Source organism: Ambystoma mexicanum, chromosome 1p, assembly GCF_040938575.1.
Source record: "Ambystoma mexicanum isolate Mex_15411 chromosome 1p, UKY_AmexF1_1, whole genome shotgun sequence".
NCBI classification, from domain to species: domain Eukaryota; kingdom Metazoa; phylum Chordata; class Amphibia; order Caudata; family Ambystomatidae; genus Ambystoma; species Ambystoma mexicanum.
Genome location: NC_090921.1, coordinates 187,720,983 through 187,736,006, shown reverse-complemented (window position 1 = coordinate 187,736,006; position 15,024 = coordinate 187,720,983). Strand labels below are relative to the sequence as shown.

The 15,024-nt window shown below is 47.6% G+C and overlaps 1 protein-coding gene across 2 annotated transcripts in view; it reads left to right on the top strand.

Annotated features, from left to right (window-relative positions):
- The window catches only part of EFNB3 (ephrin B3), a 409,020-nt gene that overhangs the window by 166,369 nt on the left and 227,627 nt on the right, over positions 1-15,024 (top strand). The gene's annotated exons all lie outside the window — the stretch shown is intronic.

Here is a 15,024-nt window from a genome sequence, read left to right as displayed (position 1 = left end):
GCTCTCCTCCTTTTGTGCCCTCCCTTCTCTTCTGAGCCAGGCACTGTTTTCTCATCTCTCCTCCTCCTGTGCCTCTCCATCATTTCTTGCCATGCACTGTTTTCCCAGCTCTCCTCCTTTTGTGCCCTCCCTTCTCTTCTGAGCCAGGCACTGTTTTCTCATCTCTCCTCCTGTGCCTCTCCATCATTTCTTGCCATGCACTGTTTTCTCCTCTCTCCTCCTCTTGTGCCCTCCCTTCTCTTCTGAGCCAGGCACTGTTTTCTCATCTCTCCTCCTTTTGTGCCTTTCCTTCTCTTCTGAGCCATGCACTGTTTTCTCATCTCTCCTCCTCCTGTGCCTCTCCTTAATTTCTTGCCATGCACTGTTTTCTCCTCTCTCCTCCTCTTGTGCCCTTCCTTCTATTCTGAGCTGTGCACTGTTTTCTCATCTCTCCTCCTCCTGTGCCTCTCCTTCATTTCTTGCAATGCAGTGTTTTATCCTCTCTACTCCTTTTGTGCCTTTCCTTCTGAGCTATGCACTGTTTTCTCCTCACTCCTCTTCCTGTGGCTTTCCTTCATTTCTTGCCATGCACTGTTTTCTCCTCTCTCCTCCTCTTGTGCCCTTCCTTCTCTTCTGAGCCATGCACTGTTTTCTCCTCTCCTCCTTTTGTGGCCTTCCTTCTCGTCTGAGCCATGCACTGTTTTCTCCTCTCTCCTCCTTTTGTGCCCTTCCTTCTCTTCTGAGCCATGCACTGTTTTCTCCTCACCTCCTTTTGTGCCCTTCCTTCTCTTCTGAGCCATGCACTGTTTTCTCCTCACTTCCTTTTGTGCCTTTCCTTCTCTTCTGAGCCATGCACTGTTTTCTCATCTCTCTTCCTCTTGTGCCTCTCCATAATTTCTTGCCATGCACTGTTTTCTTCTCTCTCCTCCTCTTGTGCCCTCCCTTCTCTTCTGAGCTATGTACTGTTTTCTCATCTCTCCTCCTCCTGTGCCTCTCCTTCATTTCTTGCCATGCACTGTTTTCTCCTCTCTACTCCTTTTGTGCCCCTTCTTCTCTTTTGAGCCATGCACTGTTTTCTCATCTCTCCTCCTCCTGTGCCTCTCCTTCATTCCTTGCCATGCACTGTTTTCTCCTATCTCCTCCTCTTGTGCCCTTCCTTCTCTTCTGAGCTGTGCACTGTTTTCTCATCTCTCCTCCTCCTGTGCCTCTCCTTCTCTTCTGAGCCATGCACTGTTTTCTCCTCTCCTCCTTTTGTGCCATTCCTTCTCTTCTGAGCCATGCACTGTTTTCTAATCTCTCCTCCTCCTGTGCCTCTCCATCATTTCTTGCCATGCACTGTTTTCTCATCTCTCCTCCTCCTGTGCCTCCATCATTTCTTGCTGTGCACTGTTTTCTCCTCTCCTCCTTTTGTGCCCTTCCTTCTCTTCTGAGCCATGCACTGTTTTCTCCTCTCTTCCTTGTGTGCCTTTCCTTCTCTTCTGAGCCATGCACCGTTTTCTAATCTCTCCTCCTCTTGTGCCACTCCATCATTTCTTGCCATGCACTGTTTTCTCCTCTCCTCCTTCTGTGCCCTTCCTTCTCTTCTGAGCCATGCACTGTTTTCTCCTCTCCTCCTTTTGTGCCATTCCTTCTCTTCTGAGCCATGCACCGTTTTCTAATCTCTCCTCCTCTTGTGCCACTCCATCATTTCTTGCCATGCACTGTTTTCTCCTCTCCTCCTTTTGTGCCATTCCTTCTCTTCTGAGCCATGCACCGTTTTCTAATCTCTCCTCCTCTTGTGCCACTCCATCATTTCTTGCCATGCACTGTTTTCTCCTCTCCTCCTTCTGTGCCCTTCCTTCTCTTCTGAGCGAGGAGAGAGGAGAAAACAGTGCATGGCAAGACATGAAGGAAGGTCACAAGAGGAGGAGAGATGAGAAAACAGTGCATGGCTCAGAAGGTAGAGAACGGGAGAGAGTGAAGGGGGAGAATTGACCAAACACACACACACAACAGTGATACAGGTTTCCATGTATGCATTATTTTGCTCCTTTTTCTTTGCTACTTCACTTGTTCTTTTATACATTTGTTATGTTGTTCTTTCGTGTTTTCCTCTTTCTGCTTTGCTTTTTTAACTTCAGCCTCCCTCCTTCATTTCCACTGAGCCCGGTCCCCCACATCTCTTTCTTCTTTCAATCGTTCGTTCGTTCGTTCATTCATTCATTGACCAGTTACTTTACGTATTCTTTCCTTTGTTGTTGCATTATGCATTTCCCCATTCTTTATTTTTCTCATATTATTTATATTGCCTTTCTTTCATGCTTTCTGACCTTTATACCCCCTTCTTTCCAAATTATTTTCCAGTGTCCTTTCTGCCTTCCTATACCTCGGTTCGTTCGTTGTTTCTTTCGTTCTTTCTTTCTTTCTTTCTTTCTTTCGTTCTTTCGTTCTTTCGTTCTTTCGTTCTTTCGTTCTTTCGTTCTTTCGTTCTTTCGTTCTTTCGTTCTTTCGTTCTTTCGTTCGTTCTTTCTTTCTTTCTTTCTTTCTTTCTTTCTTTCGTTCTTTCTTTCTTTCCCTCCCTTTGTTCCTTTTTTTTGTTCCCACCGTTTTCCTTCTTTTTTTCTTCCTTCTTTTTCCTTCCTTTCTCCCCCCTTATTCCTTTGTTTCTTCTTTCCTTCCCGCTCCCTTTCTCACCATTGCTTCTTTTTTTCGTCTCTCAATTCCTCCCTTTCTTCCTTCCTACACCTTTCCTTTCTTCCTTGCTCCATACCTCCTTTTCTTTCTCCCTTCCTTCTCTCGCTTGCTTCTCCCTCTCTCTGTAATACAGTATACAAAACTATTCATAGCCCTATATAGACTTGTGGCGGCCTTTATCACCGGTCAATATCCGCCGTTAATAGACTGGCCATGCACTGTTTTCTCATCTCTCCTCCTCCTGTGCCTCTCCATCATTTCTTGCCATGCACTGTTTTCTCCTCTCTCCTCCTCTTGTGCCCTCCCTTCTCTTCTGAGCCATGCACTGTTTTCTCATCTCTCCTCCTTTTGTGCCTTTCATTCTCTTCTGAGCCATGCACTGTTTTCTCATCTCTCCTCCTCCTGTGCCTCTCCTTCATTTCTTGCCATGCACTGTTTCTCCTATCTCTTCCTCGTGTGCCCTTCCTTCTCTTCTGAGCTGTGCACTGTTTTCTCATCTCTCCTCCTCCTGTGCCTCTCCTTCTCTTCTGAGCCATGCACTGTTTTCTAATCTCTCCTCCTCCTGTGCCTCTCCATCATTTCTTGCCATGCACTGTTTTCTCATCTCTCCTCCTCCTGTGCCTCCATCATTTCTTGCTATGCACTGTTTTCTCCTCTCCTCCTTTTGTGCCCTTCCTTCTCTTCTGAGCCATGCACTGTTTTCTCCTCTCTTCCTTGTGTGCCTTTCCTTCTCTTCTGAGCCATGCACCGTTTTCTAATTTCTCCTCCTCTTGTGCCACTCCATCATTTCTTGCCATGCACTGTTTTCTCCTCTCCTCCTTCTGTGCCCTTCCTTCTCTTCTGAGCGAGGAGAGAGGAGTAAACAGTGCATGGCAAGACATGAAGGAAGGTCACAAGAGGAGGAGAGATGAGAAAACAGTGCATGGCTCAGAAGGTAGAGAACGGGAGAGAGTGAAGGGGGAGAATTGACCAAACACACACACACAACAGTGATACAGGTTTCCATGTATGCATTATTTTGCTCCTTTTTCTTTGCTACTTCACTTGTTCTTTTATACATTTGTTATGTTGTTCTTTCGTGTTTTCCTCTTTCTGCTTTGCTTTTTTAACTTCAGCCTCCCTCCTTCATTTCCACCGAGCCCCGTCGCCCACATCTTTCTTCTTTCAATCGTTCGTTCGTTCGTTCGTTCATTCATTCATTGACCAGTTACTTTACGTATTCTTTCCTTTGTTGTTGCATTATGCATTTCCCCATTCTTTATTTTTCTCATATTATTTATATTGCCTTTCTTTCATGCTTTCTGACCTTTATACCCCCTTCTTTCCAAATTATTTTCCAGTGTCCTTTCTGCCTTCCTATACCTCGGTTCGTTCGTTGTTTCTTTCTTTCGTTCTTTCTTTCTTTCTTTCTTTCTTTCTTTCTTTCTTTCTTTCTTTCTTTCTTTCTTTCTTTCTTTCTTTCTTTCTTTCTTTCTTTCTTTCTTTCTTTCTTTCTTTCTTTCCTCTTCCCTCCCTTTGTTCCTTTTTTTTGTTCCCACCGTTTTCCTTCTTTTTTTCTTCCTTCTTTTTCCTTCCTTTCTCCCCCCCTTATCCTTTGTTTCTTCTTTCCTTCCCGCTCCCTTTCTCATCCATTGCTTCTTTTCTTCGTCTCTCAATTCCTCCCTTTCTTCCTTCCTACACCTTTCCTTCCTTCCTTGCTCCTTACCTCCTTTTCTTTCTCCCTTCCTTCTCTCGCTTGCTTCTCCCTCTCTCTGTAATACAGTATACAAAACTATTCATAGCCCTATATAGACTTGTGGCGGCCTTTATCACCGGTCAATATCCGCAGTTAATAGACTGGCCGAAACCTGTGTCACTGTTGTGTGTGTGTGTTTGGTCAATTCTCCCCCTTCACTCTCTCCCGTTCTCTACCTCTCCCCTCCCCTCTCCTGCCACAAGCCCTGTGCCCGTCCCTTGGTCTCTCTCTCTCCTGTCATCACTCCTATTTCTCTCCCTCTTCTCATGGCCTCTGGCTGCCCCTTCTCTCTCACACCCGACTGCAGCCCCCCAGACCTCCCTTTGGGGAGCAGGCCCCCCATCCATCATGCTGGGGCTGCCTGCTCCCCTCAGGATCGTGGGGTCCAGGTGATGGATGGCAGGCGTCAGAAGGCCGGGGTCCTGCAGGAGCATCTCAGAGGGGTCGTATGTAAGGCCGGGGCCCCACTGGAGCTGCAGAGAGGGGTCTTATAGAAGGCAGGGGCCCTGCAGAGCAGCTGAGAGGGGTCTTATAGAAGACAGGGTCCCCGATAGAGCAGCTCTGATGAGTCTATACCACCCCTCTCAGCAGCACCAGCACGGCCCATTCTTTCTATGCGACCCCCTCAACTGCTTCAGCTGGGTCCCTGCCTTCTGTACGACCCCTCTCAGCAGGGGGTCTGCTGGAGCAGCAGAGAGTGGTGGTATAGAAGGCACGCACCATGCTGGAGCAGCAGAGAGTGGTGGTATGGAAGGCACGCACCCTGGGAGTGGTGGTATAGAAGGCACGCGCCCTGCTGGAGCAGCTGGGAGTGGTGGTATGGAAGGCACGCACCCTGCTGGAGCAGCTGGGAGTGGTGGTATGGAAGGCACGCGCCCTGCTGGAGCAGCAGAGAGTGGTGGTATAGAAGGCACGCGCCCTGCTGGAGCAGCTGGGAGTGGTGATATAGTAGGCACGCGCCCTGCTGGAGCAGCTGGGAGTGGTGGTATAGAAGGCACTCGCCCTGCTGGAGCAGCAGAGAGTGGTGGTATAGAAGGCACGCACCCTTCTGGAGCAGCTGAGAGTGGTGGTATAGAAGGCACGCGCCCTGCTGGACAAGCTGAGAGTGGTGGTATAGAAGACACGCGCCCTGCTGGAGCAGCTGGGAGTGGTGGTATAGAAGGCACGCGCCCTGCTGGAGCAGCAGAGTGGTGGTACAGAAGGCACGTGCCCTGCTGGAGCAGCAGAGAGTGGTGGTATAGAAGGCACGCGCCCTGCTGGAGCAGCTGAGAGTGGGTGGTATAGAAGGCATGCGCCCTGCTGGAGCAGCTGAGAGTGGTGGTATAGAAGGCACGTGCCTTGCTGGTGCTGCTGAGAGGGGTTTTATAGAAGGCAGGGGCCCTGCTGAGCAGCTGCGAGGGGTCTTATTGGCGTCAGGGGCCCGGCTGAGCAGCTGCGAGGGGTCTTATCGGCGGCAGGGGCCTGGCTGAGCAGCTGAGAGGCATCCTGAGGAAGGCAGGGGCCCTGCGCAGAAGCTGCGAGGGGTCTTATCAGCGGCAGGGGCCCGGCTGAGCAGCTGAGAGGCATCCTGAGGAAGGCAGGGGCCCGGCGGAGCAGCTGCGAGGGGTTGTGCTGCAGGCTATGTGGTGGCTTGGAAATGGGTGCTATGTCCCAAGCAGGCTCCTGAAATAAGTAAAAGCAAGCCAGCCCCAACAAAAAAGCTCAAGAAAAGGTCACACTGTAGCATTCCCAACAGGGCCCAGGGTCGAATCCCCAGTAGTGGGGGGAGGGGAAGCAAAAAACACAAGTTCCCTTTCACCTCAGAGCAATAATGGTGCTCCGGGTGACAAAAAGTAAGGGAACGATGGTGGATTTCCCCAAAAAGTAGAGGAACGGTGTACCCTTTGGTTCCTGTCCCACATCGATCTCTACGTTTATGTAAAGAGCAGTCTCTGGACAAATAGATCATATATAGCAGTCTCTGTGTACCTAGAACTATAAAACAAGAACAGTCTCTGTAGAATTAAGCAGTCTCCGTTCAGATAGACCCATACAGCACAGTCCCTGTACATCTAGAATTACACAGAGAGCAGGATAGGCACAGATAGGCCCATGCAGCAAAGTGTCTGTACCTCTAGAATTACACAGAGGGTAGTATAAGTACAGATGGACCTGCACAGCACAGTCTCTGTAAATCTAGAAATACACAGGGGGCATAGGTACAGATGGACCAATGCAGTACAGTCTTTGTGAATCTAATTACATAGAGGGCAGCATAGGCACAGATAGACCCATGCAGCACAGTCTCTGTACATCTATAAATACACAGAGAGCAGCATAGGCACAGATAGACCCATGCAGCACAGTCTCTGTACATCTAGAACTACACAGAGGGCAGCATATGTACAAATAGACCTGCACAGCACAGACATTGTACATCTAGAATTACACAGAGGGCAGCATAGGTACAGATAAGACCCATGCAGCACAGTCTCTGTACATCTAGAATTACACCGAGGGCAGTATAAGTACAGATGGACCTGCACAGCACAGTCTCTGTACATCTAGAAGTACACAGGGGGGCATAGGTACAGATGGACCAATGCAGTACAGTCTCTGTACATCTAGAAATACACAGAGGGCAGCATGGGTACAGATAGACCCATGCAGCACAGTCTGTGCACATCTAGAATTACACAGAGAGCATCATGGGTACAGATAGACCCATGCAGCACAGTCTGTGTGCATCTAGAATTACACAGAGGGCACCATAGGTACAGATAGACCCATGCAGCACAGTCTCTGTACATCTAGAATTACACAGAGGCTATCATGGGAATAGATAGACCCATGCAGCACAGTCTCTGTACATCTAGAATTACACAGAGGGCATCATAGATACCGATAGACCCATGCAGCACAGTCTCTTTACATCTAGAATTACACAGAGGGCACCATAGGTACAGATAGACCCATGCAGCACAGTCTGTGCACATCTAGAATTACACAGAGGGCATCATGGGTACAGATAGACCCATGCAGCACAGTCTCTGTACATCTAGAATTACACAGAGGCTATCATGGGAATAGATGGACCCATGCAGCACAGTCTCTGTACATCTAGAATTACACAGAGGGCATCATGGGTACAGATAGACCCATGCAGCACAGTCTCTGTACATCTAGAATTACACAGAGGGCATCATAGATACCGATAGACCCATGCAGCACAGTCTGTGCACATCTATAACTACACAGAGGGCAACATGGGTACAGATAGACCCATGCAGCACAGTCTGTGCACATCTATAATTACACAGAGGGCATCATGGGTACAGATAGACCCATGCAGCACAGTCTGTGTGCATCTAGAATTACACAGAGGGCACCATAGGTACAGATAGACCCATGCAGCACAGTCTCTGTACATCTAGAATTACACAGAGGGCATCATGGGTACAGATAGACCCATGCAGCACAGTCTCTGTACATCTAGAATTACACAGAGGGCATCATGGGTACAGATAGACCCATGCAGCACAGTCTCTGTACCTCTATAATTACACAGAGGGCATCATAGATACCGATAGACCCATGCAGCACAGTCTGTGCACATCTATAATTACACAGAGGGCAACATGGGTACAGATAGACCCATGCAGCACAGTCTGTGCACATCTATAATTACACAGAGGGCATCATGGGTACAGATAGACCCATGCAGCACAGTCTGTGCACATCTAGAATTACACAGAGAGCATCATGGGTACAGATAGACCCATGCAGCACAGTCTGTGTGCATCTAGAATTACACAGAGGGCACCATAGGTACAGATAGACCCATGCAGCACAGTCTCTGTACATCTAGAATTACACAGAGGCTATCATGGGAATAGATAGACCCATGCAGCACAGTCTCTGTACATCTAGAATTACACAGAGGGCATCATAGATACCGATAGACCCATGCAGCACAGTCTCTTTACATCTAGAATTACACAGAGGGCACCATAGGTACAGATAGACCCATGCAGCACAGTCTGTGCACATCTAGAATTACACAGAGGGCATCATGGGTACAGATAGACCCATGCAGCACAGTCTCTGTACATCTAGAATTACACAGAGGCTATCATGGGAATAGATAGACCCATGCAGCACAGTCTCTGTACATCTAGAATTACACAGAGGGCATCATGGGTACAGATAGACCCATGCAGCACAGTCTCTGTACATCTAGAATTACACAGAGGGCATCATAGATACCGATAGACCCATGCAGCACAGTCTGTGCACATCTATAACTACACAGAGGGCAACATGGGTACAGATAGACCCATGCAGCACAGTCTGTGCACATCTATAATTACACAGAGGGCATCATGGGTACAGATAGACCCATGCAGCACAGTCTGTGCGCATCTAGAATTACACAGAGAGCATCATGGGTACAGATAGACCCATGCAGCACAGTCTGTGTGCATCTAGAATTACACAGAGGGCACCATAGGTACAGATAGACCCATGCAGCACAGTCTCTGTACATCTAGAATTACACAGAGGGCATCATAGATACCGATAGACCCATGCAGCACAGTCTCTTTACATCTAGAATTACACAGAGGGCACCATAGGTACAGATAGACCCATGCAGCACAGTCTGTGCACATCTAGAATTACACAGAGGGCATCATGGGTACAGATAGACCCATGCAGCACAGTCTCTGTACATCTAGAATTACACAGAGGCTATCATGGGAATAGATAGACCCATGCAGCACAGTCTCTGTACATCTAGAATTACACAGAGTGCATCATAGGTACCGATAGACCCATCCGGCACAGTCTCTGTACATCTAGAATTACACAGAGGGCATCATGGGTATAGATAGACCCATGCAGCACAGTCTTTGTACCTCTATAATTACACAGAGGGCATCATAGATACCGATAGACCCATGCAGCACAGTCTCTGTACATCTAGAATTACACAGAGGGCATCATGGGTACCGATAGACCCATGCAGCACAGTCTGTGCACATCTAGAATTACACAGAGGGCATCATGGGTACAGATAGACCCATGCAGCACAGTCTCTGTACATCTAGAATTACACAGAGGGCATCATGGGTACAGATAGACCCATGCAGCACAGTCTCTGTACCTCTATAATTACACAGAGGGCATCATAGATACCGATAGACCCATGCAGCACAGTCTGTGCACATCTATAATTACACAGAGGGCAACATGGGTACAGATAGACCCATGCAGCACAGTCTGTGCACATCTATAATTACACAGAGGGCATCATGGGTACAGATAGACCCATGCAGCACAGTCTGTGCGCATCTAGAATTACACAGAGAGCATCATGGGTACAGATAGACCCATGCAGCAAAGTCTGTGTGCATCTAGAATTACACAGAGGGCATCATAGGTACCGATAGACCCATGCAGCGCAGTCTCTTTACATCTAGAATTACACAGAGTGCACCATAGGTACAGATAGACCCATGCAGCAAAGTCTGTGTGCATCTAGAATTACACAGAGGGCATCATAGGTACCGATAGACCCATGCAGCGCAGTCTCTTTACATCTAGAATTACACAGAGTGCACCATAGGTACAGATAGACCCATGCAGCACAGTCTGTGCACATCTAGAATTACACAGAGGGCATCATGGGTACAGATAGACCCATGCAGCACAGTCTCTGCACATCTAGAATTACACAGAGAGCATCATGGGTACAGATAGACCCATGCAGCACAGTCTGTGTGCATCTAGAATTACACAGAGGACACCATAGGTACAGATAGACCCATGCAGCACAGTCTCTGTACATCTAGAATTACACAGAGGCTATCATGGGAATAGATAGACCCATGCAGCACAGTCTCTGTACATCTAGAATTACACAGAGGGCATCATGGGTACAGATAGACCCATCTGGCACAGTCTCTGTACATCTAGAATTACACAGAGGGCATCATAGGTACCGATAGACCCATGCTGCGCAGTCTCTTTACATCTAGAATTACACAGAGTGCACCATAGGTACAGATAGACCCATGCAGCACAGTCTGTGCACATCTAGAATTACACAGAGGGCATCATGGGTACAGATAGACCCATGCAGCACAGTCTCTGTACATCTAGAATTACACAGAGGGCATCATGGGTACAGATAGACCCATGCAGAACAGTCTCTGTACATCTAGAATTACACAGAGTGCATCATGGGTACTGACAGACCCATCCGGCACAGTCTCTGTACATCTAGAATTACACAGAGGGCATCATGGGTATAGATAGACCCATGCAGCACAGTCTGTGCACATCTAGAATTACAAAGAGGGCATCATGGGTACAGATAGACCCATGCAGCACAGTCTCTGTACATCTAGAATTACACAGAGGGCATCATGGGTACAGATAGACCCATGCAGCACAGTCTCTGTACCTCTATAATTACACAGAGGGCATCATAGATACCGATAGACCCATGCAGCACAGTCTGTGCACATCTATAATTACACAGAGGGCGACATGGGTACAGATAGACCCATGCAGCACAGTCTGTGCACATCTATAATTACACAGAGGGCATCATGGGTACAGATAGACCCATGCAGCACAGTCTGTGCACATCTAGAATTACACAGAGAGCATCATGGGTACAGATAGACCCATGCAGCACAGTCTGTGTGCATCTAGAATTACACAGAGGGCACCATGGGTACAGATAGACCCATGCAGCACAGTCTCTGTACATCTAGAGTTACACAGAGGCTATCATGGGAATAGATAGACCCATGCAGCACAGTCTCTTTACATCTAGAATTACACAGAGGGCACCATAGGTACAGATAGACCCATGCAGCACAGTCTCTGTACATCTAGAATTACACAGAGGCTATCATGGGAATAGATAGACCCATGCAGCACAGTCTCTTTACATCTAGAATTACACAGAGGGCACCATAGGTACAGATAGACCCATGCAGCACAGTCTGTGCACATCTAGAATTACACAGAGGGCATCATGGGTACAGATAGACCCATGCAGCACAGTCTCTGTATATCTAGAATTACACAGAGGCTATCATGGGAATAGATAGACCCATGCAGCACAGTCTCTGTACATCTAGAATTACACAGAGGGCATCATGGGTACAGATAGACCCATGCAGCACAGTCTGTGCACATCTATAATTACACAGAGGGCATCATGGGAACAGATAGACCCATGCAGCACAGTCTGTGCACATCTAGAATTACACAGAGAGCATCATGGGTACAGATAGACCCATGCAGCACAGTCTGTGTGCATCTAGAATTACACAGAGGGCACCATAGGTACAGATAGACCCATGCAGCACAGTCCCTGTACATCTAGAATTACACAGAGGGCATCATAGATACCGATAGACCCATGCAGCACAGTCTCTTTACATCTAGAATTACACAGAGGGCACCATAGGTACAGATAGACCCATGCAGCACAGTCTGTGCACATCTAGAATTACACAGAGGGCATCATGGGTACAGATAGACCCATGCAGCACAGTCTCTGTACATCTAGAATTACACAAAGGCTATCATGGGAATATATAGACCCATGCAGCACAGTCTCTGTACATCTAGAATTACACAGAGTGCATCATAGGTACCGATAGACCCATCCGGCACAGTCTCTGTACATCTAGAATTACACAGAGGGCATCATGGGTATAGATAGACCCATGCAGCACAGTCTTTGTACTTCTATAATTACACAGAGGGCATCATAGATACCGATAGACCCATGCAGCACAGTCTCTGTACATCTAGAATTACACAGAGGGCATCATGGGTACCGATAGACCCATGCAGCACAGTCTGTGCACATCTAGAATTACACAGAGGGCATCATGGGTACAGATAGACCCATGCAGCACAGTCTGTGCACATCTAGAATTACACAGAGGGCATCATGGATATAGATAGACCCATGCAGCACAGTCTCTGTACATGGGTACAGATAGACCCATGCAGCACAGTCTCTGTACATGGGTACAGATAGACCCATGCAGCACAGTCTCTGTACATCTATAGTTACACAGAGGGCATCATAGGTACAGGTAGACCCATGCAGCACAGTCTCTGTACCTCTATAATTACACAGAGGGCATCATGGGTACAGATAGACCCATGCAGCACAGTCTGTGCACATCTAGAATTACACAGAGAGCATCATGGGTACAGATAGACCCATGCAGCACAGTCTGTGTGCATCTAGAATTACACAGAGGGCACCATAGGTACAGATAGACCCATGCAGCACAGTCTCTGTACATCTAGAATTACACAGAGGCTATCATGGGAATAGATAGACCCATGCAGCACAGTCTCTGTACATCTAGAATTACACAGAGGGCATCATAGATACCGATAGACCCATGCAGCACAGTCTCTTTACATCTAGAATTACACAGAGGGCACCATAGGTACAGATAGACCCATGCAGCACAGTCTGTGCACATCTAGAATTACACAGAGGGCATCATGGGTACAGATAGACCCATGCAGCACAGTCTCTGTACATCTAGAATTACACAGAGGGCAGCATGGGTACAGATAGACCCATGCAGAACAGTCTCTGTACATCTAGAATTACACAGAGGGCATCATGGGTACAGATAGACCCATCTGGCAAAGTCTCTGTACATCTAGAATTACACAGAGGGCATCATGGGTATAGATAGACCCATGCGGCACAGTCTTTGTACATCTAGAATTACACAGAGGGCATCATGGGTACAGATAGACCCATGCAGCACAGTCTCTGTACCTCTATAATTACACAGAGGGCATCATGGGTACAGATAGACCCATGCAGCGCAGTCTCTGTACATCTAGAATTACACAGAGGGCACCATAGGTACCGATAGACCCATGCGGCACAGTCTCTGTACATCTAGAATACACAGAGGGCATCATGGGTACAGATAGACCCATGCAGCACAGTCTGTGCACATCTATAATTACACAGAGGGCATCATGGGTACAGATAGACCCATGCAGCACAGTCTCTGTACATCTAGAATTACACAGAGGGTATCATAGGTACCGATAGACCCATGAATACACAGAGGGCACCATAGGTACCGATAGACCCATGCGGCACAGTCTCTGTACATCTAGAATACACAGAGGGCATCATGGGTACAGATAGACCCATGCAGCGCAGTCTCTGTACATCTAGAATTACACAGAGGGCATCATAGATACCGATAGACCCATGCAGCACAGTCTCTTTACATCTAGAATTACACAGAGGGCACCATAGGTACAGATAGACCCATGCAGCACAGTCTGTGCACATCTAGAATTACACAGAGGGCATCATGGGTACAGATAGACCCATGCAGCACAGTCTCTGTACATCTAGAATTACACAGAGGCTATCATGGGAATAGATAGACCCATGCAGCACAGTCTCTGTACATCTAGAATTACACAGAGGGCATCATGGGTACAGATAGACCCATGCAGCACAGTCTCTGTACATCTAGAATTACACAGAGGGCATCATAGATACCGATAGACCCATGCAGCACAGTCTGTGCACATCTATAACTACACAGAGGGCAACATGGGTACAGATAGACCCATGCAGCACAGTCTGTGCACATCTATAATTACACAGAGGGCATCATGGGTACAGATAGACCCATGCAGCACAGTCTGTGCGCATCTAGAATTACACAGAGAGCATCATGGGTACAGATAGACCCATGCAGCACAGTCTGTGTGCATCTAGAATTACACAGAGGGCACCATAGGTACAGATAGACCCATGCAGCACAGTCTCTGTACATCTAGAATTACACAGAGGGCATCATAGATACCGATAGACCCATGCAGCACAGTCTCTTTACATCTAGAATTACACAGAGGGCACCATAGGTACAGATAGACCCATGCAGCACAGTCTGTGCACATCTAGAATTACACAGAGGGCATCATGGGTACAGATAGACCCATGCAGCACAGTCTCTGTACATCTAGAATTACACAGAGGCTATCATGGGAATAGATAGACCCATGCAGCACAGTCTCTGTACATCTAGAATTACACAGAGTGCATCATAGGTACCGATAGACCCATCCGGCACAGTCTCTGTACATCTAGAATTACACAGAGGGCATCATGGGTATAGATAGACCCATGCAGCACAGTCTTTGTACCTCTATAATTACACAGAGGGCATCATAGATACCGATAGACCCATGCAGCACAGTCTCTGTACATCTAGAATTACACAGAGGGCATCATGGGTACCGATAGACCCATGCAGCACAGTCTGTGCACATCTAGAATTACACAGAGGGCATCATGGGTACAGATAGACCCATGCAGCACAGTCTCTGTACATCTAGAATTACACAGAGGGCATCATGGGTACAGATAGACCCATGCAGCACAGTCTCTGTACCTCTATAATTACACAGAGGGCATCATAGATACCGATAGACCCATGCAGCACAGTCTGTGCACATCTATAATTACACAGAGGGCAACATGGGTACAGATAGACCCATGCAGCACAGTCTGTGCACATCTATAATTACACAGAGGGCATCATGGGTACAGATAGACCCATGCAGCA